The sequence below is a fragment of the Geospiza fortis genome, unplaced genomic scaffold, assembly GCF_000277835.1.
Source record: "Geospiza fortis unplaced genomic scaffold, GeoFor_1.0 scaffold366, whole genome shotgun sequence".
Classification (NCBI taxonomy): domain Eukaryota; kingdom Metazoa; phylum Chordata; class Aves; order Passeriformes; family Thraupidae; genus Geospiza; species Geospiza fortis.
Window position 1 is genome coordinate 5,583,717 of NW_005054342.1, and position 22,465 is coordinate 5,606,181.

General features: G+C 39.7%; 1 protein-coding gene across 1 annotated transcript in view; it reads left to right on the forward strand.

Annotated features, from left to right (window-relative positions):
* The first annotated feature begins 622 nt into the window (after positions 1-622).
* Positions 623-22,465, forward strand: part of GABRB3 (gamma-aminobutyric acid type A receptor beta3 subunit) — a 77,218-nt gene continuing 55,375 nt past the window's right edge. Inside the window, exon 1 of the mRNA XM_005422702.2 lies at positions 623-757. The gene's annotated coding sequence lies outside the window, so the exon portion shown is untranslated. The remainder of the gene's footprint in view (positions 758-22,465) is intronic.

The window sequence follows — 22,465 nt, forward strand, 5'->3', positions numbered from 1 at the left end:
GAGATACGAAGCTGTAACAAATAGGGCTGTGGTCCTGGGTGTTCACTGACACAGAGTCTGTATCTGTAACTGCTGTGATATGCCTTTGTTATAAATGAGGAGATACTTCAGACTCAGGGTTTGAGTTGGTAGGAAAAATGAAATCTTTGTGATAGCCATTTGGAAGCAAACCATTTGACTAAGACAGGGAGTCACACGTAATGGTGCTTCTAGCTATGAAGCACTGGGCTGGAGAGTAAGAAGAAGGCAGTTCTATAAAGAAATGACTGCATAGAGACTGTCAAAGACCCTAGGTTTGTTCAGAGATCATAAATGGGTTCTAACCCTTTATTTTAAGAGGGAATTCTAATGTGCAAATTTTGAGATTGTATATTTTTGTTGGCTGTGGTTTGAAATCCTTTTTACCACTCTGTAAATGTCTGGTTCCAGCATCCCTATAAACATACATTAAAAAGCTGTCTGCTACTGATTATGTTTTCCCAAGAAGGAAAAACCCTCACAGGTGCTGGAAGCTCAATTAGATATACCAGTTATCAGCCTTTTTTTTTCCACCTGCAGCTGACCCTTATCACAGCCTGTGAGCAGAAGCACTGCAAGACTTCATACTCAGAGAGAAGACTCCAAGACATATCTTAAATGCTGGACTTCAATGCCCTGTTCAGGGGTCTGGCTGATAAACACTGTGATTATTTTCTGCTCTTCACAGCATCATGTGGAAGAGCTCTTGGGTCCTTTTCTTTGGATATAAGATGCGAAGGTCCAGATGTGTGATACCACGGGCATAGTGTGTAAGCCTCAGCATGGTAAATCTTCCAGTTTAGTGATATTATGTTTTTCCAATGCAAACCTAAATGCAGCTTCTTTAAATCAGGTACTAATGTCATGCTGAAAACTTGATCTTAAAGCAGTGCTGGATGTAAAACTTCCATGCTTGTTGCTGTGAAAAGTGGATGTCACTCAACAACGTGGTAGACAGCTCAGTTCCACCATTTTAGCAATCTTGTTACTCCTTTGTTTCCTCCAAAACTGTGCTTTCCCATAGTTGAGCATAATGATTGGACTCCAAATAGTATTTTGTAATTTTGCATTCTTTAAAAGTCTTCAAAGCTCCTAGGATTCTTCTTATTTTTGTGATTGCCAACAAATAATGTCCCAGAATGCCTTCATGCTGCTTCTAATGGCTCTTTTCAGCTACATCTCACTTCAGATGAGCTTTATTTGAATTTTCAGAGCAGACAATTTTTGGAGATGCAACATGTCAAAAAGTGCTAAGAGACTCTTCAAAACATAATTAGCACCTATTTATCCTGAGTATTGTATCTTACAAAGGCTGTGTACCCAAGCACTGTCAGATTTGGGCCAATGGCTAAGGAGAAATATCTGCAATATCTGAAAAATAAATGAGCATTTTTTTGTGTTAGGAGTTTCTTTTGGGTTTGTGTTTCAGGGCTGTGGGGGGTTTTGTGTGTGTGGGGGGTTTGTTTGTTTGTTTGTTTGTTTTTGTTTGTTTGATTAGTTGTGGGCTTTTTTGTTTGTTTGGTTTTTTTTCAGTGTTTGCTTGGTTGTTGGTGGGGTTTTTTTCCCAAGGATCTAAAGACTAGAGGTGGAGTTGAGAATTGTCGAAGGAAAGCAGAGAGCCAAATGGTGCATGACTAGATCTTCCTCTCGTTTTTTAATTTTTTTAAACTATAAAAGAGCAGGAGCTAAGAAATTGAAAAACACTATTTCTAATTCTTGGAAGGAATATGGTATAGGATCAGGGGACCAAATGTCACTGAAATGTTTTCTGTGTAATTAGAAGAAAATCTCAAACGCATGGCTTCTCTCCCCTAAAAAAACAAATTACAAATACCAAATCAGAAAAGCATCTTAATTGTGCAATTTCCTTTAGCTACAGAGCTTTTAGTCCCACTGCATTTTCCATTCACCTATGGAGAGGCAGCCTGACAGGACTGCTGTGCACAGCTATTAGGTTTAATTGCCTTGGCTTTACTTTGCCTTTCTTTACCCAGAACATGTTTGTGGCTAAAAATAGAGCCATTCTTTTCTGATGTAGATATAACATCTCTAGGGGCTTAACGGGTTGCATACTATTCATCAGCAGAATAGTGATTTATAAAATACTTACAAGGAAGCAACTCTGTTTGTAGAAAGCTGACATTTCTCAGCTGAGGAATTGTTTTAGATGGTCAAGCCATATTTGTGTTCTTTAATATTTAATCTGCAGTCCTCCTTTTCAGTCCTTGTTTCCTGTTTCCATTTTCCATTTTAGAATTGTATTTTTTTTTTCTCAAATTACACATTTTGATGTACAGGATAGATCAATATGAGCCTCATTGAACATCAATGGTCAGATAAAATGAGAAGATTACTATTCAGTACTTTATATGCCTCTGTAAATATAAAGAACAGCCCATAGAGTGGAGACAAAGATAACTATGAACAGCCAGCATGATTTTAGGAAGGGCTGGTCCTTCCTGATCAATCTGATTTCCTTTCATGACCAGGTGACCTGCCTGGTGGATGTGGGGAAGGCCATGGATATTGTCTACTGGGCTTCAGCAAAGCCTTTGACACCATCTCCCATAGCAGACTCCTGGAAAAGCTTGGATGGGTGCACCCTTTGCTGGATGAGAACTGTTTGGATGGCCAGGCCCAGAGAGTCCTGGTGAATGGTTTTGCATCCAGTTGATGTCTTGGTGCCAGGGGTGTCCCCAGGGATCTGTGTTGGGCCTAGCTCTGTTTAATATCTCCACTGATGAGCTGGATCGGGGGATTGAGTGCACCATTAGCAGATTTGCAGATGACTCCAGGTTCCTAGATCCATGACTCTAGGACCTAGGAGGGCTCTGCAGAGGGATCTCGACAGGCTGGGTAGATGAGCTGAGACCACAGCATGAAGTTCAGCAAGACTAAAAAAGTACACCTTGGCCACAGTGCAGCACTACAGGCTGGGGACAGAGTGCTGGAAAGCTGCCTGGTGGAAAAGGACCTGGGGGTGCTGGTCCACAGCAGCTGAACATGAGCCAGCAGTGCCCAGGTGGCCAAGAAAGCCAATGGTGACCTGGCCTGTATCAGCAATAGTGTGGCCAGCAGGAGCAGGGCACTGATGGTCCCCCTGTACTGGGGACTGGTGAGGCTGTGCCTCAAATCCCATGTCCAGGTCTGGGCCCCTCAGTTCAGGAAAAGCTCTGGAGGGCTGGAATGTGCCTTCCAGAGAAGGGAAATGGATCTGGTGAAGGGTCTGGAGCAAGTCCTATGAGGAGCGGCTGATGGAGCTGGGGGATGTTCAGCCTGGAGAAGGGGAGGCTTAGGAGTGACCTTATCACTCTCTAAAACCACCTGAAAAGAGGCTGTGGCCAGGTGGGGGTTGGTCTCCAAGGAAACCAGTGACAGGACTAGAGGACGCAGTCTTAAGCTGCACCAGGAGAGGTTTAGGCTGGACATTAGGAAAAATTCTTCACAGAAAGGGCAATTAAATATTGGAATTGGCTGCCCTGGGAGGTGATGGAGTCACTGTCCCTGGAGGTGTTTAAGGAAAGACTGGACCTGGCACTCAGTGCCATGGTCTAATTGACAGGGTGGTGTTGGGTTATAGGTTGGACTCAGTGATCCCAGGGGTCTTTTCCAACCTAATTGATTCTGTGAATGGTGTGCCCCCAAATGGAAGACAAGCCTTGTCTACTCAGTACTTTGAGTACTCTAGACCAGCTCCCTAGAGCCAGCTACTTCTATTGCAGTTGACAGACTGTTTCTCCACTGATTTTGGCAAAGTGAACTCAGGGTTACTATGCAGTGAACATGCTGTTACTGAAAGTAAACTGAAATTTGCTAGCAGCAATGCTAAGTCAATCACCACCTGCCAAATGTTTTTTCTTTCTATTTGTTATGGTAAATTAATTATCATTTCAAACAGCTAGACTTTTTTTTTTCCTCTGACATCTTGTTCACATAATGTTCTTGATCTCCTCTTGCAAACTGGAGTATGCTAGGAAACAAATGACTTCTGTTTTCTACTAGAATATAAATCCAAGAGTATAGTGAGCAGAAAATAATGTGAAAACTCCTCGGGGGAGCTCTGTAGCCTGGTTCTCTGATAATAGAAATAGTAATATTTTCATCTTAGATATCAAAGATGCAGGCTCACTTATGGTCTGCTCATCAGTAGCATAAAAAGTCTTTTTTTTCTTTGGATATATTGATATGTATTTGAGTACAAATCATTTGAGTAAGGACACCATAACAAACAGCTAGATTGGAAACAGTGTTCAGTAGAGTGACACTCCTGTCTCTAGACACAATTCAGTCACTGCTGCTTGAGAATTATATCCTCAGCTCTTATATACTCAGCTCAATAGTGTGTGCTTTCCACAGGTCTTATTAACAGAGGTTATCCTACTCTTCTGAGAGCAGGATATTTTACCTTCCTACATTACTCGAATGCCAGTGAACAACCCTTCAAATCTGGAATAAAATCCACATTCTGGATTCTGTCTGTGGATTTTCAGGTTTTAATTTGAGACCATGATGTTAGCATCCTGAAAAGCAGCATGATTATTACACAAGAAGTGGAGAGCCAGGCTGAGATCTGCTCAGGAGCTCAGTTCAGAAGCCCAGGTCCCCTGGAGTGCTAGCCAGGCTATTGGAGGGGGTTGTTGTATTATGGCTCTGCCTAGTCTGGATAGAAAATCATATCTATCTATCCTCAGGGCAAAAAACTCCCCAGCCCCCTGGGGAGAATGGAATTCTGTTTGTGTCTGAAGGAAGAAATATCTGAGGGCAAAGTGGCAATTTGTCCTCTATGGCTTTGCCCTCTCAGCTGAGCTTCCTCACAAAGGTGTAATTTAGGTCTTACTTAGCAGCTCACTTTGGTGTGTCCTCAGCCTGGAGCATGTATGTTGTGCCCCCTCGTTCGGTGTGACCTCTGCCCAGGCATAAAGTTAGGAATGCTGTGGACAATGTGAATTTATTTAGTCAAGCTTAAAAAAACCCCAAACCAACAACTTCTTGTCTCTCAGCATTTGTGCCTTAACTGTGTTTTTTATGTGCTTTTTAGATTTCATTAAGGGGAATGAAATATTTCATATAAGCTGTAAACCACGCTTGGTATGGAATTGAATGTCTAGCTTTTTAACCTGTGCTGGATTTAGCCTTGCTAGAGGTGCTCAAGAACTGTCTGGACACAGTCCTGTGCCGTGTGCTCTGGGATGACCGTGGTTGAGCAGGTGGGACCAGATGACCCCACCATTGTTCCCTTTCAGTCTTATCCATTCTGTGATGTTGGGATTTTTCATGCTCTTTCAAAACTAAACACATTTAAAAGTCTCTACAAGGGAGCTCTTCAGCCAGTTAGCATATTATATCAATAGGAATGGTAATTATTACTGGCTACTTCATGTTTTCTAGGATATGCCTACAGATTTTCATTTTGCAGCTATTACAATTACATTAATTATACAGATAAAAACACCTTAGACAAGTATACAGATTTCCTTTTGTTTGAAGAATGCACATACTAATGGGATCTTTTTAATACAAATTAAGCCATTTTGAACTATTCAAGTTAATTTGCATAATAGATCTTGCCTATGAAGCTTAGCATTTTGGTCTTGATTAAACAAGGATAAACAAGAATATCTGGGAGTGCACTCATTACTCCCGTGAAGCCTCCCTGCTGTGAAGAGGAAGTGAAGTTTTGTTTGTTTGGATTTTTTTAAAGTTTGCAATCAGACTCAAGCCAAAACATATTTGGGTAGCAATGCTCTTCAATCCCCTTTTTTCTTCACTCAGCTATAAATGGCTGTGAACAGCAAATATTTCTAAAGTTTGTTGCACTGATACCCATTTCTACAAACAGGTGAGGAGATTGGGCACAAGTTACCAGGCCAAGTGGCCCCCTCCCTCTCTTCTGCCTTTCAGAAACAGGGGAGCATACCCCAGGTTGCAAGTAGAGAAGTCTGCAGAGCATGGGGAGAAAGAAGGACTTCAAAGTGGTCTCCTCTTGCCTTCCTCTCACTCTTCGTCTTCAAAATTTCCGCCTCTCTATCAAGAATGGGGTGAGGGGAACAGCAAAAGGAGTGTGCAAAGACCACAGAGAGGCACTAGACTGAGGCTGTAAAGAAGAAAGGTGAGCAAACAAGTCGGCTGTAATTCCAGCAGCTGGTCATCTGAAACAGACTGGCATTTGTCTCCACAGAACCATGCATTGAATAATTAATAATTATGTTACAGGCACAGCAGTTAAAAAAACAAAACCACAAACAAAAACAAACACCCCCCTCCAAGTTCTAAATGTGCAGAATGTGATTAGAAAGGTTTCTTCAGCATTGGCTGTATTAAGACAAGATACCATGCTTGAATTTCTTTCTTTTTTCTAATTGCTACCAAAGTATTCCCTTTGTATATATATGATAGTTAAACTCTTTTGTGAATTCTCTAGCCTACATCTGGATGAGAACTAACTATTGTCAATATATTTTTTTATTTGATCATTGTTGCCATTTGGATCCAAAGGTTTCCTTGATCGAGATTCAACAATACATAGATAAATAAGGAGCCCCAGGCTCGCTTTTCCATTCATATTCTATTTTTGTTTAAGGTTACAACTAATTTTATTTTTTCTCTTTCTGCTTGTAATTGCCAATGCATATCTACAGTCATTTTCTAAAACATATCCTGGTGTGATCCAAGCTTACTTCCATGCCCTTTAGTGACACTGCCTTTCCTTTTCTGTTTTATCTCACATATTTCTCCTCTTTCCTTCTTCTTTTAAGTGCAGACACTCAAAGCAATTGTAGGTTTGTTTTTTTTTTTTCTGGTAATCTTGGATTCAGAACTCTCACACTGGGAATCCCTGCACTGCCTCATCTTCTTCCATCACATTCACTTTGTGCTTTTCATCTTGTGGAAGCCACTATATCTTTCCTGTCTAGCTAATTTTTGTATTTTATCAAATTGCTCTATACTCCTCTGCAAAGGGAGCTGTCCTTATCTTCCCCACACTTTTTTATGCAGTTCTCCATCACAGGTAAGGTTTCGGGCTGCTCATGTCCCGTTTCTGCTGGAATGCCAGTGACAAAGCTCTAAATTTTAGTGCTTTCCAGTACATTGAGAGGATGATGGAATATGAAAAACAGAAACAGATTATTATTTTAGTATGCAAAGCAGTGAGTATATCAGTAGAATTGGTTGTATCTCTGCCCAAACACCCTTTTCTATCTCAGTGTCTTTGAGAGCATAAACAGAATGAAGACTGTGCTCATGTCTGTTCTCTGAAGTAGCTACCAAATATAGCCCAATCTAAACCAATACATCCAAGTGCTTTGTCAACAGTGCTGTCTAATAACAAAAGGAAACTTTTTCTAACACTAAATACAATTTTAGTTCATAATTACTCATTGCAGTTGCTCTGCCTCCCTGTTTTTGGTTTTGTTTTTTTTTTCCTGTTGCCATTTAAAAAAAGAAACACACAGACTGTAGGGATGGATGCTAACATGTGAATTCAAAGGGAAAGTCCCTTGCTCTGTTTAACATTATGAATTGATGTTTTAAAAATTATCTGCTTCAGTGCTAATTTTACCTTGTGATGAAAGTTAGGTTTTAAATATGTAAAATGCAATGAGAGGGCAGCAGATACCATCAGGAGCCTGGAAAAGTTATCTTGTTTTCCTCAGAATAATTGTATGACCTTCCTCTCAAAGACAGGTCTGTTTAATTACCAAATAACTTAGAAACACAGGGAAGTTCTTTAGAAGCTGTTCACTGGTTTAGCTGAGGAGGAGCTGCAGGAAATCCTGAAGCTTGGAGGGAGCTTGAAGGAAAGGTATTGACCTTTTAGTTTATGAATGCTTTTAGGGGTGTGGACATCTAGGAGCTGTTGTTCCAAGGTTCTGCTGAAATAAGACAGCTGAGTCCAAAAGACTTAGAAGACAAAATTGCTGTCTAGTGAATAATGTGTGACATAACAGGGAACAGTCTGTGGAGGGCTTTACAAGGTATGTGGTAACAGTAGTAACATTTTTCATGCACCCCAACATGTATTAATCAATACATGTTCTATTTTGACTAATAAGATAAAGACTGCTTCTAAATTCTGCTGAGCTAGGGCAGCAGAATATTGACTTATAGAAAGCCAAACAAGCCCTTCATCCTTCTGACCTTCCAGAAGTATTTATGCATAATGTTTCTCTTCAAACAGTCCAGATTTTCTTGATTTGGAGAGTAAAGCCTCCATGGACTGTGACACTACTACAAGATAGAGACTTCAGTATCTATCCATATAGAGCTGTGGATTTTAGCAAAAAGGCCCTTATTTAAGTCCAAAATAGCAATTATAGCCCATTCTAATTACATTATGCGCACTCCAACAACTGATAGCCATTGACCTGTATGGAACATTTCCAGTTACAAACTGATTAAAACTGCTTCAGGCAATCGTTCTGCTTTACGGGGAAGCACTGATGCCTGATGTAATGACCTGACCAATGCTAAGCAAATGCAAAGCCCTCTAAGCAGAGTGATACAAATATAGACAGCCAAAAGGCCATGCACTGTATGCTTATCAGCTGTGAATGCTGAGAGCAGGTTTCACAGCCATGAGTAATCCTCAGCCAGCTAGCCATCCTCAGCACATACCCACGGAGCTGAATGTGCAGGGGCCAATTCATTTCTGGGCTGAACTGAATGTGTTTTCGAAAATATCTTTGTTCCCTGCATAGTGCAGGGAGTCACATTTATGTCGTATGTGAATTTGGTAAGTGGGTGAAAGGCATCAGTGAAAAGTCATGCTCTGCTCAAGCACTTCACCTCCTCCTCCAGCTCTGTGCCAGTCCTAGGTTAAAAAGAGCTGAAACATTGTGGATGCCACTTCCTGGCGTGTGTTTGTTTATACAAAAGGTATGTCCCCTTGCCTGCCAGTAGTCCTGGAGGATTTTTATGTAAAATGTAGGTATTTACATAATTAGTATCCACATTTAAGGGCCACTAAACATGAGGATGTAACAATGTTTGACATGCTGTAGAGCCCTGAAGGCTTTAGAAACTTAGATTTGCTGTATCCAAATAATGTAGTTGTCATAATTTGATGTTACCGTTCCTGTATCTACATTTGACAATTTAAACCAAAAACTACAATATGCTACATGCCATGCACCCAGATGTGAACATTTGTCCAGGTTGCTTTGGTTCTTTATAGTCAGTCTTCATTACCACATCAAGGTGATGTGTGAGTTTCCCCACACCAATGCTGACATGCATGTTTAGAATTAATTCATTTCTAAAATACCCTTTTAATTCTATCTATTGTTTTCAAGATGATGAAGATACTAAAATTCAGATTTTTTAATGCTTTCTTTCTTGTGATGCATTGTTAAATAAATTTTTATCATGATTTTCCTGCCCAAAAAAATAGTAAGAATAACATATTTGGATAGTTTTAATACTTAAAATTGGCCTATAATGATGAATTATCCCTTATTGGTGTTTTATATTTATAAAATGGAAAAGGTTTTCTTGAAATTTCCAGACACTAACTATTATTCTTGAGAAGTTTGTTAGGAATGTTCAGGTTTTGGTGAGTCTTTCAAAATCCAGCAAAGGTAAATGAGAAGGAGGCAGACAAGCATAACAGTAAATGATGAAGAGCCTGACATTGTTTGCAGTTCAGGAGTTTCCATGGTTCCAAGTTCAGTCTAAGTCAGGTCAACTCTCTTGCCATACTAATCCTTTCAAAACACTTACATTAGAAGTTGCTGCTGTTGTTGATCACAAAAGCAGGAGGTGAAGTGAAGGCATGAGCGGCAGAAGAGGAAAAGTTAAGGATTTTCAGAGCTTTTATGAAGCAGTCAGTGCATTGGGGTGGCCGTGGCTGGGTGCCAGGTGCCAGCTCCATCACTCCCCTTCCCAGTGGGACAGGGGGGAGAGAGAAAAAGATAGAAAACAGCTTGTAGGTTGAGATAAGGCAGTTTACTAAAGGAAGAAAAAAAAGCAAGTTGGTGCACACTTAAGCAGAGGGGAAAAAAAAAATTATCTCTACTTCCCATCAATGAGCGATGTTTGGGCACTTCCCAGGAAGCAGGACTTCACCACGTGTAGGGGCTGCTCTGGAAGGCAAACACTGTGAAATAACAAATGCTCCCCATTCCTCCTCCCTCCTTTAGCTTTTCTAGCTGAGCTTACATCACATGGTATGGGATGTCCCTCTGGTTAATTTGGGTCAGCTGGCCTGCTTGTGTCCCCTCCCTGGATCTTGCCTGACTCCATCCTGCTGGTGGGGTGCAGAATGTTGAGGGGACAGCACTGATGCTGTGCCAGCATTTCTCAGCAGTAGCCAAAAAGCTGGGGTGTTATCAGCACCTTTGCAGCTACCAATGCAAAGCACAGCACTGTGAGGGCTGCCAAAGGAAAATGAACTCCAGCTCAGCCAGACCCAATACAGTCAGGAAAAAGTTCTCTGGTTTTTGGAATATCCTCATATGTTTTCCTCTACTTGACCAGGCTGGCTAAAATTTTATTTTGATTAAAGGAGGGATGTGCACATTTGATTGTGAGTCTAATGGATTGTAAAGTCCCAAGTGAAACAATGGAGAAATTCAAGCTTTTATGGAGGTTATCAGAATGAGACAGGGTCCATTCCCCATGTCTGGTCAATAAAAACATGCACAGTGACCTGCATGTCACATAAACTGTTTTGGTTTGTTGGGGTTTTTTTCCTTCTTTTTTTCTCCCCAAGAGCGTTCTGGCCTGTTGCTATAACAACTCTGTAGCATCATCAAAGTACCAAATACAAACAACTAACTCAGACCACAAAGCCTCAGTCCATCCCTTTTCTCTATGCCCTGTTTATTCTTTCAACACTCATTTTACATAATATGCACTCACAGGGACCTCCATGGAAATAAAAGTTTCCAGCAGAGAGTATTCAGCATAACTGTACACCCTTCACATCTTTTCTGTGTTGCTAGATGATGGTTATTAGAGGAAGGTGTTTGGCAATGTTTTTAAACAAATTAAATAAACAGCATACATTTGCAGTGGTAAATATAATTACTTTATTGTGTAACTTGTTGTAAATATTTTTCTCCTATATTTAAAGTTATCTGGGCCATACCTTATCCATCTCTAATTAAATCCACAAACAAGAGAGAACGAGCTGCAGGATTATGCAAGATTCATGCTTAAGATTTGCTATGACTGTCATTGGAAAACAACAAGTAAAGTAGCATTCCTATGGCTGGCATGAAAGTGGCATATCTTTTTCCTTGGAAAATCTATTTCAGATTCCATAAGTACTATATTTTACTGCAGTAGCTTGGAGATGAAGGGGACTTATCTTTTCAGAATTACAGAAAACGATGCAGTAGTCCCTTTTTGCTTTCCTTCTTTCTTGTACTGAGTAGTTCAAAGTCTGTCTTTCTGCTTTTGTTACTGTGATTGTATTTAAAGTGATTGACATTGATTGTGATATTATGTATTGTCTCATTAGCTCCTTTTTAATGGTCAGTTTAATCAAATCAGCTGATTTGATTAATCCTAGTTGGAAATTGAAAAGGTGTAGCTTGTTGGTATAAATGCTACCATAGGCTGTCTCTCATGTATTTGGGTATGGGAACAGAGAAGGAGACAGCAAGACCTGTGTGGCTCTTGCTCTCCCACACAAGTATGAGTAGGGAAGAGATTTTGGTTGGAGGTTCAGTTCCATCCTTCCCAGACATCGTGCTCACAGAGCTCAGCGAGAAGCACCTGTCTACAGCCAAGAAGCAGGTCCCTTGCTGCTCAGATTCACCATTCTCAACACTTGGAGGTGACATGCAGGGATGTTTCCTGAGACTGAAACAATTGCTTTATACGTAGACCATGGAAAAAAGCGAAGTGTGGCTCTAAAGTACCATCCTGGCATTTCCAAAATGTTGGTACTTCTTGGTTCTGTTGCTAAATTATCAGTACAAATAGTTAATATTTCTTTTTTTTTCCCCACAAGTGACCTACCTCTTCTCACTTTAATCTGAACTAAGAGGCACTGTGTTAAGCACTGAGTTGTGAAGAAAAAGGAAATAGAAAGAAAGGGCAAAACTATTGCCCATTTAGCATGGCTAATCCAAGCAGAAAAATGTTCATTTAGAATTTTGCAATATTCTGGTCATGTCTGTAACACATTTCTGCGTAAACAATTTTTTACTTTAAAAGCATATTGATTCTGATCATATGCTTTGCACACTTCTATCAAAATTATTCTAAGTCCTGCTTAGCTGGAGTAATTTTGCCTTATGTCTCTGCTGGAGTAGCTGACCACAAAGGAATTACAGCATTGCATTTCTCAGTTAATGCCTAAAACATAGAAAGTTCTGCCTCCAGGTTTGTTTGCATTTGCTTATTTGGTTGGTTTAGTTTCCCTGATACTGTTTATGAGTGGGTCATGGACACTGACATGTATTTGTCTCTGATTTGCCTGAAGACTTCAGTTTGATCTACAGATGCTTGAAAAAGTCCATCTGGCATCAGTACTGCAAGCCTACTGATGTTAACTTCTTTTCCCAGGGAGGTAAAATTGCATCCTTGCTCCTAATGTTATCTGCTGGTATTTTGGCTGGTCCTGGTTTTTCTTGCATGTTTGAAAACAAAGGTATAATTTAGATTTAGTGTCTCTGGTTTCTGTCACTATCCAAAGATTCTCTGAAGCAGCCCATGCACCTGCGTGCTTTAGAGCAATGTCCCAGGTTTGTGTTTGTCTGCCAGCCTGTTCTGTGCTCTGCAGACAGCCTGGGAGCCCTGTGCAAGGGGGCAGAAGCCTGGGGGCAGTCAGGCGGATGTATGGCTTACCTTCGAGGGCTCTTTTAGGACTGCCCTGTACTCTGACACATACATCCAATGCTTAATCATTCATAGCTCCTTTTCAGATGGAACAACTTGCTCAAAGTCCTTGGTCTCTCCAGACAGTCAGTAAAAGCTCCCCTTATCTGTGCCAAACATGGGTAGAGTTGTGCAGCAGCAGCTCCACTGTGGCTGCACCGAACTGGGCAGCATTATTTTCAGCTTGTCACTCAAATCAGCCAACATCCACTTGAAATACCTGCAGCCTTTTAAAATTTCCCACTGGAATTTCTGATTTCTTTGGCTACAGTGGCTTGAATCACACTGAAAGCTCCTGCCTTCCTTTGCTCCTTCCCCTTTTTCTGTCTCTCAATCTTTTGTCAGCCATCAGCAGAAGTGAACTCATTGCTGAGCCTGTTTCAAGCCACTCTCTTGGAAGGTCTGTACTGCAGCTTTGCCTGGAGCCATTTTCCTGTTTGACTACCTCTCTACAGAGGTATCCTTCCAGTACATTTATCCTGATCAAATTTCCCCAGAAAATATACTCAGGAATGGCACGAATAAGTCTTCTCCCAGTTTCTAATGGATGCCCCCGTGGGATGGGCTTATTTTTATTTTGCCTCACTAGATTTCTTGAAGAGAATGCACACACATGATCCAGAATTGGTCCTACTTTGTCCCAGAACTAAATCATATTGCCTGTTTTAAATCCCAAAAGTTTGTTCAACAGCTTTTAAATAATTATTGTAAAGAAATTGAAATATGTAAAATTGCCTTAGTTGAACAACAATTTGCATGGAGTATGATTTTACTCTTCTGTTTAAAGGCTTGTATCTTACAGCTCTTCTACTCTCCATCTGATATTTCTTACCTTGAGTTTTAATGACTGTAAAGTGAGTGATGTCTGACAGATACACTTCTGCTATTAAGTTGCTCAATTAATTTGATGTAGAATTAAGGAGAACAACTGAATTTTTCCCTGCTTTTCTTGTTGACTCTGTTTTGTGAATTTTCAAAGATTACTTTTGAACACAGGAGATGAATAAATGTAGCCACTCTTCTAGTTTTCAGATACACATATACTTGAATACTCAAATGTACACCTTTTATCGTTTTAGGTCAAAAAATAGGTAGGAACTGTAATATTGGTGTAATCAAGTTATGTTTTTATTCCCCTTTCTATGTGGAAAGAACTGGAATGCTTGAATCAGAAGCACAGGTACCAGGCATGTAATTCTGAAGGACAAATTTTATACCAGCAGGATTAATTCCTTGAAGATGCTGTTTCTATATGGTTATTTCCTGTACATGTAGAGATATTAAGAACTGATCACTTACTCAAGGTAAAAATCCTGCTGCCTTTCAAGACTTTGGCAAGGAGCTATTCCGGAAAGTGAATGTTTACAGTACCAGGGCATACATTGTAAAACATTGTTTGTCTGGAGTTTTTTGCAGCTTTGAGAGTTGAAATTCCCATTCAAGTAATGTACTCTGAGGGTGTCTGGGTGGAAAAGGTGTAAATGAACATCACAGACAGGGGCTGAAAAGGAGTTGAATCAGTTAAGTATTTATTGTAATCAGTCATGCCTTTTTTATTTTTGACTCATTGAAGAAAAAATGAAACAGTGTGGGGCTTCTTCTATGATTAAATTAGCAAAATAGAACAGAAAATGGGAGAATTTACACAGGAGACATGAAATTTGTTTAGCATCAGAATTTGTGGGCCATATTTTTGCCTGCTACTTTTGATGTGCTTAGCTATTTCAGTCCAATACCGTTGCAACTTCTGGTCATCTATTTTCTATTTTCTTTCTTCCTTTTTTTTTTCTTTCTTTAAATCTGTGTTAATTTTGTAATTGAGGGTTTTATATTCCTTGGTTGAATCACAGGTAGCCAGTATCCCTTGTCAGTGTCCCTTTGGGTGTTGCAATTATTCCATCTGGCATCCAGGTACAGTTCCAGGAATAGAATTCCAGGCTCATCTGATAGTTATATGTCCCATCTGCAGCCTTGTGCAGAAATTTTAGCTATCCAAGAGGAATAGGTTTGTACATCTTGGTAACCAAACCCTGCTCACAGGGACCAAAGGGACAGATGAATCAGCTACCAGGCCTGCCAAAGGCATTACTCCAGGGTGTTGTGAAGCACAGAACCACATAACACCAAGATCTGCCAGAGCACAGTGCAGAAATACAGTAGGCTCCAGGAGGACGAATTTCAGTGTCAGAGATCCAGTCACCTCTCTACAATTACAACTGTTGTAATAAATTGCTTGGCAGACAGGGTTTTCCCCCATGTTATGCTTCTAAGGTAGAAATACTGACTTGGCTTTGTGATTAATAATTTCTCTAGACCAAGATTTTATTTCTCTGTGGAAATAAGAATAAGGCTAGGTTGAACTTAGGGTCTGATTATGAGTCAAAATTTGTTTTGTAATGTTAATTATTTTATGACTGGAAAATGGCTCAATGGAAAAAGTCTTAGGGATGCTCGTCCACAGCCACTGAACATGAGCCAAAGTGTCCATGTGGCCAAGAAGACCAATGACATCCTGGCCTGTGTCAGCAATAGTGTGGCCAGCAGAATCAGAGTAGTGACTGTCCTGCTGTACTCAGCACTGGTGAGCCCATGCCTCGAATCCCATATTCAGTTCTCAATTAAAGGAGGACACTGAGGTGCTGGAATTGTGTCCAGAGAAGGGCAGTGGAGTTGGTGAGGGGTCTCAAGGGTAAGTCCCATGAGGAGTGGCTGAGGTAGCTGGGATTGTTTAGCTTGGATAAAAGGAAACTTGGGGGGACCTTATCATTTCTACAACTCCCTGAAAGGAGGTCATAGCCAGGTGGGGGTCAGGCTCTTCTTCCAGGCAACCAGTGACAGGATGAGATGATATAACCTCAAGCTGCACCAGGGGACATTTAGATTGGACATCAGGAAAAATTTCTTTATGGAAATAGTGGTCAGGCATTGGGCTGCCCAGGGAAGAGGTGAAGTCACTGTCCCTGGAGGTGCTCAGGAAACAATGTGGGACAATACCATGGTCCAGTTGACAAGGTGGTGTTTGGACTCAATGATGTTAGACATCTTTACTACCCTAAATGATTCTGTGATCCTTCTTTGTTCACTTACCCCCTTTTTCCTTTCAGTAAATGAAAAAAACAATCAAACAAAAAAGCTTTTCTAATAAATATTGAATTACAGCTTTAGATAGTCTAACCAAATTAAGGTAGGGCTTGTAAATACAAATGATTTATTTATAACTTTGGGATTAGAATTTAAAGTGTATTTGTAAGATGACAGCCACACACCAATGATCATCCAGTACTTGTTGAGTCTGTCTGGCAAGTGTAAGTGCCAGAATCAATTCTAGTGGAAGTGGGTGTGTTATTTCTTACTTTATTTCTACAACAAAATGTGTGGTGAAATATTTATAGAGACATATGTTGTACTTGAAGAGGTTAGTTATCTGTTTACTTTCTTGAGGGGTAAGTAGACAATCTTCCCTGTAACAGAATATTTAGAGGCATCAGGAAATTGAAATGTAAAGCTTTTTTCTAAGCCCATTACAAACAAATATCAACTCTTGAGCTCTAGAAATGTAAGGAGGAGATGAAATGGGCAATAGTTGCTTGCAATTATGTGGTACAAATTGGAACAGCAAATCTAAAACTGCATTTGCAGTAGACATTTGATTCAGATTCTGCAGTATTTTGTTCAGAGATGGTTTTGTTTCAACCCTAATTAGTCCAGGTTGAGTAACTTGCCTATGAAATCTGTATTGGGGTTCATATGAGCCATCTAAATTATGAGTGCATTTGTCCTAGGTTGCATATACAGTCAATGGAAAGGGAAGTGCCCCTCAGAGGCTTCATCTTGTCAAAGATCTAAATATTCCTCTCCACTGGCCTGGGGCAATTACATATCTCATTCATGTAAGTGCTTAAAATACAGCAGCGTGACCCTGGGTCTAAGGACTTGACGCTCTCTGAAGAATTAATAGCAGTTTTCCTTTTTCTTGTTTCTGTCATTCATGAAAAAGGAAATGTGGTTGCCATGTAGCCTGTATCTAGAATTCATAAAACAAAATTCAAGACTGGCCTCATTTCAGATGTTTATTATAGCGTGTATTTCTTTCCGTAGAATCTTTTGCCTCTTTAGTGTCCAGCAATATATGGTATTATTGGCAGTAAAGGAGCTTTTCAGTGATCACAAGTGTTCAGAATATGGAAGCTGTAACTGAAATATGCTATCACATCTTCCTGCTGCGAAATGGTTGTGTGCATCTCTGCTCAGGAGGAAGCCAGGGCTGGAGAGTTAAGAATGTGATAGACTAGCACTAAAATACAGCAAGAGTATTCTGGGTGAGCTCAAGGAGTACCATTCCTGTTGTCACACAACTTTCACTTGAGTTTCTTTTCACTGCCTTTGCTGCGCAGTGGTTCTAATGATAGATGTTGCTATTTTTTATAAGAAAAAAAAAGAAAAAAGAGAGAAGGGAAGAACTGGAGTAAGAGAAGCAGATGCTAGGGAAGGGGAGGGGAGAGGAAAAAGGCAAGAGTAAAGGAAAAAGAAGTCATGGCTTGGAACAGGAAAATTTGAGCTGTTTTATGAAGTAGTCAGCAAGCTACTAGATGGTTCAGAAAATGGTAGTTTTGTCTGGTGGTTTTGCCTGAAGTTGCCAAACATTCAGTGTTCTTATGTCAAGTATCCAATAGAGTGAATCTGTTCTTTTTTGTAAAAGATTTGAGATGGGTTACTGAATTATAAGATCACAAACTGGTGCTTGGATGCCAGACTCTGAGCACTCCGAAAAGGCACAACCTTGAGCACTAAATGAGCTATAAGTAATACACTTAAAGACAGTATGTTGTGGACTGGAATAATTTTATAGAGAGTCACTGAAAAAAGTCTTATGAGACCCTAAAATAAGTACTGTTTGGGAGAAAAGCCCAAACTTTTCTAAGTTAATCTATCTCATATTGAGTGTTTACAGTCCTAGATTTGAATAGGCTTTCTCATATTTGTAATGGTTGGTCTTCAGACCAAATGTGCTTCCATGACCACTTCACAGATTTCAGGGAAAAAAATATTATGTTTTTTATGTATATATCCTTTCAATCAATGTGTACACACAAACATTGAAGCAAAACTGGAAGGATTATAGATCTAGCTGAGTTTATGTTAAATTCTTACTGTGTAAGTTAACGGTGTCTGTTGGGTAGAATTTTCTTCTTATTTTCTTTTATAATTTTTGTACTGTTGCTTCATTAAGAGTAAAAAAAGGGAATAAAATCTCCTGCCAGTCGTTGCCATTGATTTTTCATTCTGTTTTTATATGATGCCTTTTTTTTTTTTGTTAAAAAAATGTAAAGGCTTGTACTAGTGTCAGTAGGAAGTGGTTTACATCATTTGCTACTACTCTCACTGTTCTTATGTGTTGTCACATCAGCACTGTGTACCAGGAAAATACATTTTGGCTTCACCATGTTGTTTACTGATGACCCCAGTTTACCCAAGTTATTTGACATTTAGATACTCTTTTAATCCTTGTCCTGTTTTTTATGAGCTCATGGTCTTTATGTACTGCCATTGAGAACAACAACATCAACTGCAGTGGACAGTGAATATTAACATATTTTCTCAGATAATAAAAACATTCTGAATTAGTTTTTCTTCAGCTAGAACAGTTTATTTTCTGCCAACTTTTTTGAGTGTTTGCTAAGGCCTGGCAGTCCATAGGCTATCAAAGATGGATGTAAATATGTGTGGGAGTACAGAGGGAGAAGTAGGAAGCTTTTTTGTCATAGGGAAAATTATTTGGCAGGAACAAACTCTTTGAATAAGTGCCAGCCAGATTATATTGGTAGGAAAGGTCACATAATAGTCCAAAGCTACCAAAAGAGGACAGATGTAAGAAATAAATGTGTTTTTCTCATGTTTATGGGGATGCAAATGATGTGCACTTGTGTAGGTCAAATATCCTCAGAAGCATTGGAATGGCTGCCCATGGAGTTTGGGATTGCTTCTTCACTAAAACTGACATAATGGAAATTTGGCAGATGCTCTGGTTTGATTAATGCAATTATTTTGTTTATCTAAGTAAATAAGATTACTTTTTGATCAAGTTGGCTTTAACACTTGTATTGACCTGATTTAATTGAACAAATGTACAAGCAGATGCCAGTTAATGAAGTCTACATCCTGTTGCATATCTTTATTCTGTGGCTACAAATACTTCAAATTTATGTCAGTGAAAAAGTAAAAGTGCTGATAGAAAAGTAAGTACTAACAAATGCAAAAATATTGTATCTGTGGTGCACAATATAAATGATGTTTCTTTTTTTTAATAAGAAATACAATAAAATCTGCATAGCAGTCTGACAGCTCTACTGCCCTCAGCTATCACATACATCTCCCTAGCTTTAGCCAAGTTGTATCATTGCTTTTATACAGATATTCATTGTGTCAGCTGACATTTTACTGCTTTCTATTTTTTGCAGCCTGAAATGGCAGTCACTGATTCTGAAAAAAAGAGGTGTTTTCACCTGCTACCCTCAGCAAAGGCATTAAGCTGAAGATGTTTGCTATTTCTTAAGCAGGCAACTTGTTTTTTAAATTAATTTAATTTAATAAAATAATAAATGTTCTATGAGCAGGAAATTAAAAAAATCTTGTATTTTAACCACATACTCCAGTTGTTGTAGACTGATGTCTTACTGAATGGGAAGCACTGAAATGGTAGCATAGCTCTAGGAATGAGATGATTCAGCCAGCCCTTGAGTTCAATACACAGGTAATTAGGAATTCCTTTGTTTACCTTTTTTTTTAATATTGTATGTATTAAGAAAAACTGTCTGTTTCTATTCTGCATCCACAGGGTGTCAATTATCTCTACTTCAACAGTGATATATGTATTAACATTTGAAGTGAAAAGTAAAGTATTTCTGAAAAATTATTTCAAGCATATTAAAATAAATTAATATATGAACAGCCTCTGAGCCTGTTGCCTTTCATCTTCTGCATTCATCTGATGTTTCATACTGTGTAGTCCAGACAGAAAGAATTTTGTAAATGCTAAATAGTGAAATTTAGTTTGTGAATATTAGTTAGTTAATCATTAGAACTGTAGTAACACATGAATGTGTTGAGATTCATGTGGAGTGATAGCATACTGGATCTTGTTACCTTTTCGGTGAGAAAGGAAAATGAACGTGTTTAGTGGTGTTTGGTCTAGCAAGAGCGTTTATTTACAAGGAAAGCACACAAAAGTAGGAGTGTTTGAAAAGTCTTGTTGTCCCATTGTGTGGAAACAAGATAAATCTCCCTTGTGTTCAGAAATAAGTAGGTCACAAGCACTCCACCCAAAACCCCATCTGTGAGTCTTGGCTTTCTTGCAGGACTGCACATGCAGAGATCACCTCACTGATAGTGCAAGTGATAGTGCAAGCCTAGAAAACTATTTGACTTTGTCCCACACAAGCTCCTCTTCTCTAAACTGGTAAGACATGGATTTGGTAGGTGGACCACTCAGTGGATGAAGAATTGTCTGGATGGTCTCACTCAACTGCCCAATGTCCCAGTGACATTCCTCAGGGGTCAGTACTGGGACCAGCACACGATATCCTATCAAATAGGATATCGTGTGCTGGTCGTCAAAAGCAGCGTGGCCAGCAGGTCAAGGGATGTGATTTTCCACCTCCACTCTGCCCCTGTGAGACCCCACCTGGAGTGCTCCAGCCAGCTCTGAGGCCGCCACTGCAAGAAAGATGAGGGACTCTGTTGGAAAGAGTCCAGAAGAAGGTCACCAGAATGGTCAGAGGGATGGAGCACCTCTCCTAGGGAGTAAAGCTGAGAGAGCTGGGATGATTCAGCCTGGAGAAGGTTTCAGGGAGACCTTATGGCACCTTCCAGTATGTAAAAGGGCCAACTGGAGTGCTGGAGAGGGACTGCGTACAAGGATGGGTAGTGATAGGGGGAGTGGCTTCAGACTGGAAGAGAGTAGATTTATATCAGATAGAAGGAAGAAATTCTTTGCTCTGAGGGTGGTGAGGAACAGGTTGCCCAGAGAAGCTGTGGATGCCATATCCCTGGAAGTATTGAAAGGCTAGGCTGGATGGGGCTTTGAGCAGCCTGATGTAGTGGAAGGTGTCCCATGGTGGGGGGTTGGAATTAGATGGTCTTTAAGGTTCTTTCCAACGCAAACCATTGAGTGATTCTGTGATTTTTACTTTGGTCCTTTCTGCTATCCATATGTATATTTATGAAGATACTAAATCTCCAACATCTGCATTTTCAAATTGTTTCAGGCACTGGAATGACACATAGCTTTTCATGCCTAACTGAATCATGTGAAAGGTGCTGCCCTCCTAGTGTTTCAGCTATTTCTGTTCTTTCATCAGAAGTGTGGGTTCTCTGGTGAAAAGCATAACTGCAAAAATGCTGTACCTCCATTTCACTGAAATACTTGCAAGGCTTCTTAAGGAGAGTGTGCTAGAGCTTGGGTTTTTTTCCTACAGCTTCAGTGAAAATATATGATGTAAATATTTTGGGGTCAATATTTATTGCATATGGGTGTCATTCTGTGCTCCTTTCATTTGTACTGGTTTCAAATCTATGAGCTAGTGACAGTGTGTCATGTGACAGCAGTAGATAATCAAAATATTTGCATCTTGCATTGCCAAACGAGACAGAGCACAGCCCCTCAAGCCAGGCTGACTTCATTGCAACAGAACGTTTGTATTTCCAAACAGTTTCCATCTCTGCTGCTTGGATTATTTCTAGACTGTACCTAAATTGTACACGTGCAAAGGGGTACAAATCGGTTGTGGTGTTTTCTGCAAAGCTGTTTCTTCTTGTGGAGTGACAGCTACACAAAATGAATTGGGTTTCATCATTATGGTTGAAGGCCCTAGTAAAAACTGCACTGCAGGTTTAACATGTTAGTGCTGAATTTTTATGGTTTTATGATTATTCCAGTTTTCTTCTGAGACAGAAAACAGCAAAGACTGTTGGAAGTTACTTTGTCGTTTAGAACTTGCTGGGCCAAGATTGCTGAAGAATTTCTGATTAAAATTTTCTGGTGACAACTTCACAGTTAAAGTGATCAGTAAAGGGAAAGTGTGTACACTCCAGAATATTTTAGTATATTTTGAGTAAAAGGTGTCAACTTTTTCCTTGCATATGAAGAGTAAAAGAATAAAATGTTCAGTAAAGAATGAATTGATCAGTAAAGATGCAACATGTGAAGACTAAAAGAACAAAATGTTCAGTAAGGGTGCTATATTCAGAATAGAATTACTTATTTTTAGAATGGATTTTTAAAAATTGCTTAGAAATAGTTTGGCTAATCCATCTGAAGGAAGTTTCAGCATCCTGGGGAAGTTGTGATATATGTTGTTTGTGAAGGCAACAAATAAGGGAATGCAGTCCCTGCATCAGATTAGTTTGGTTGCAATCTACTGTAATTCATTTCTTGAGAATGAATGTTTTAATTATTCTCAACAGTTATCCTGAGGCCTTTTGGAGGGACTGGTTTGAAATCTGTATAATTCAAAGGAAAGTTTCCTTTGAACTAAGGAGTGTCATTTCCTTAAACTACTAAGTGCCAGTTCCTTAATACTGTATACATAAATATCCAGGTGGTGAGACCTGAATGAACCAG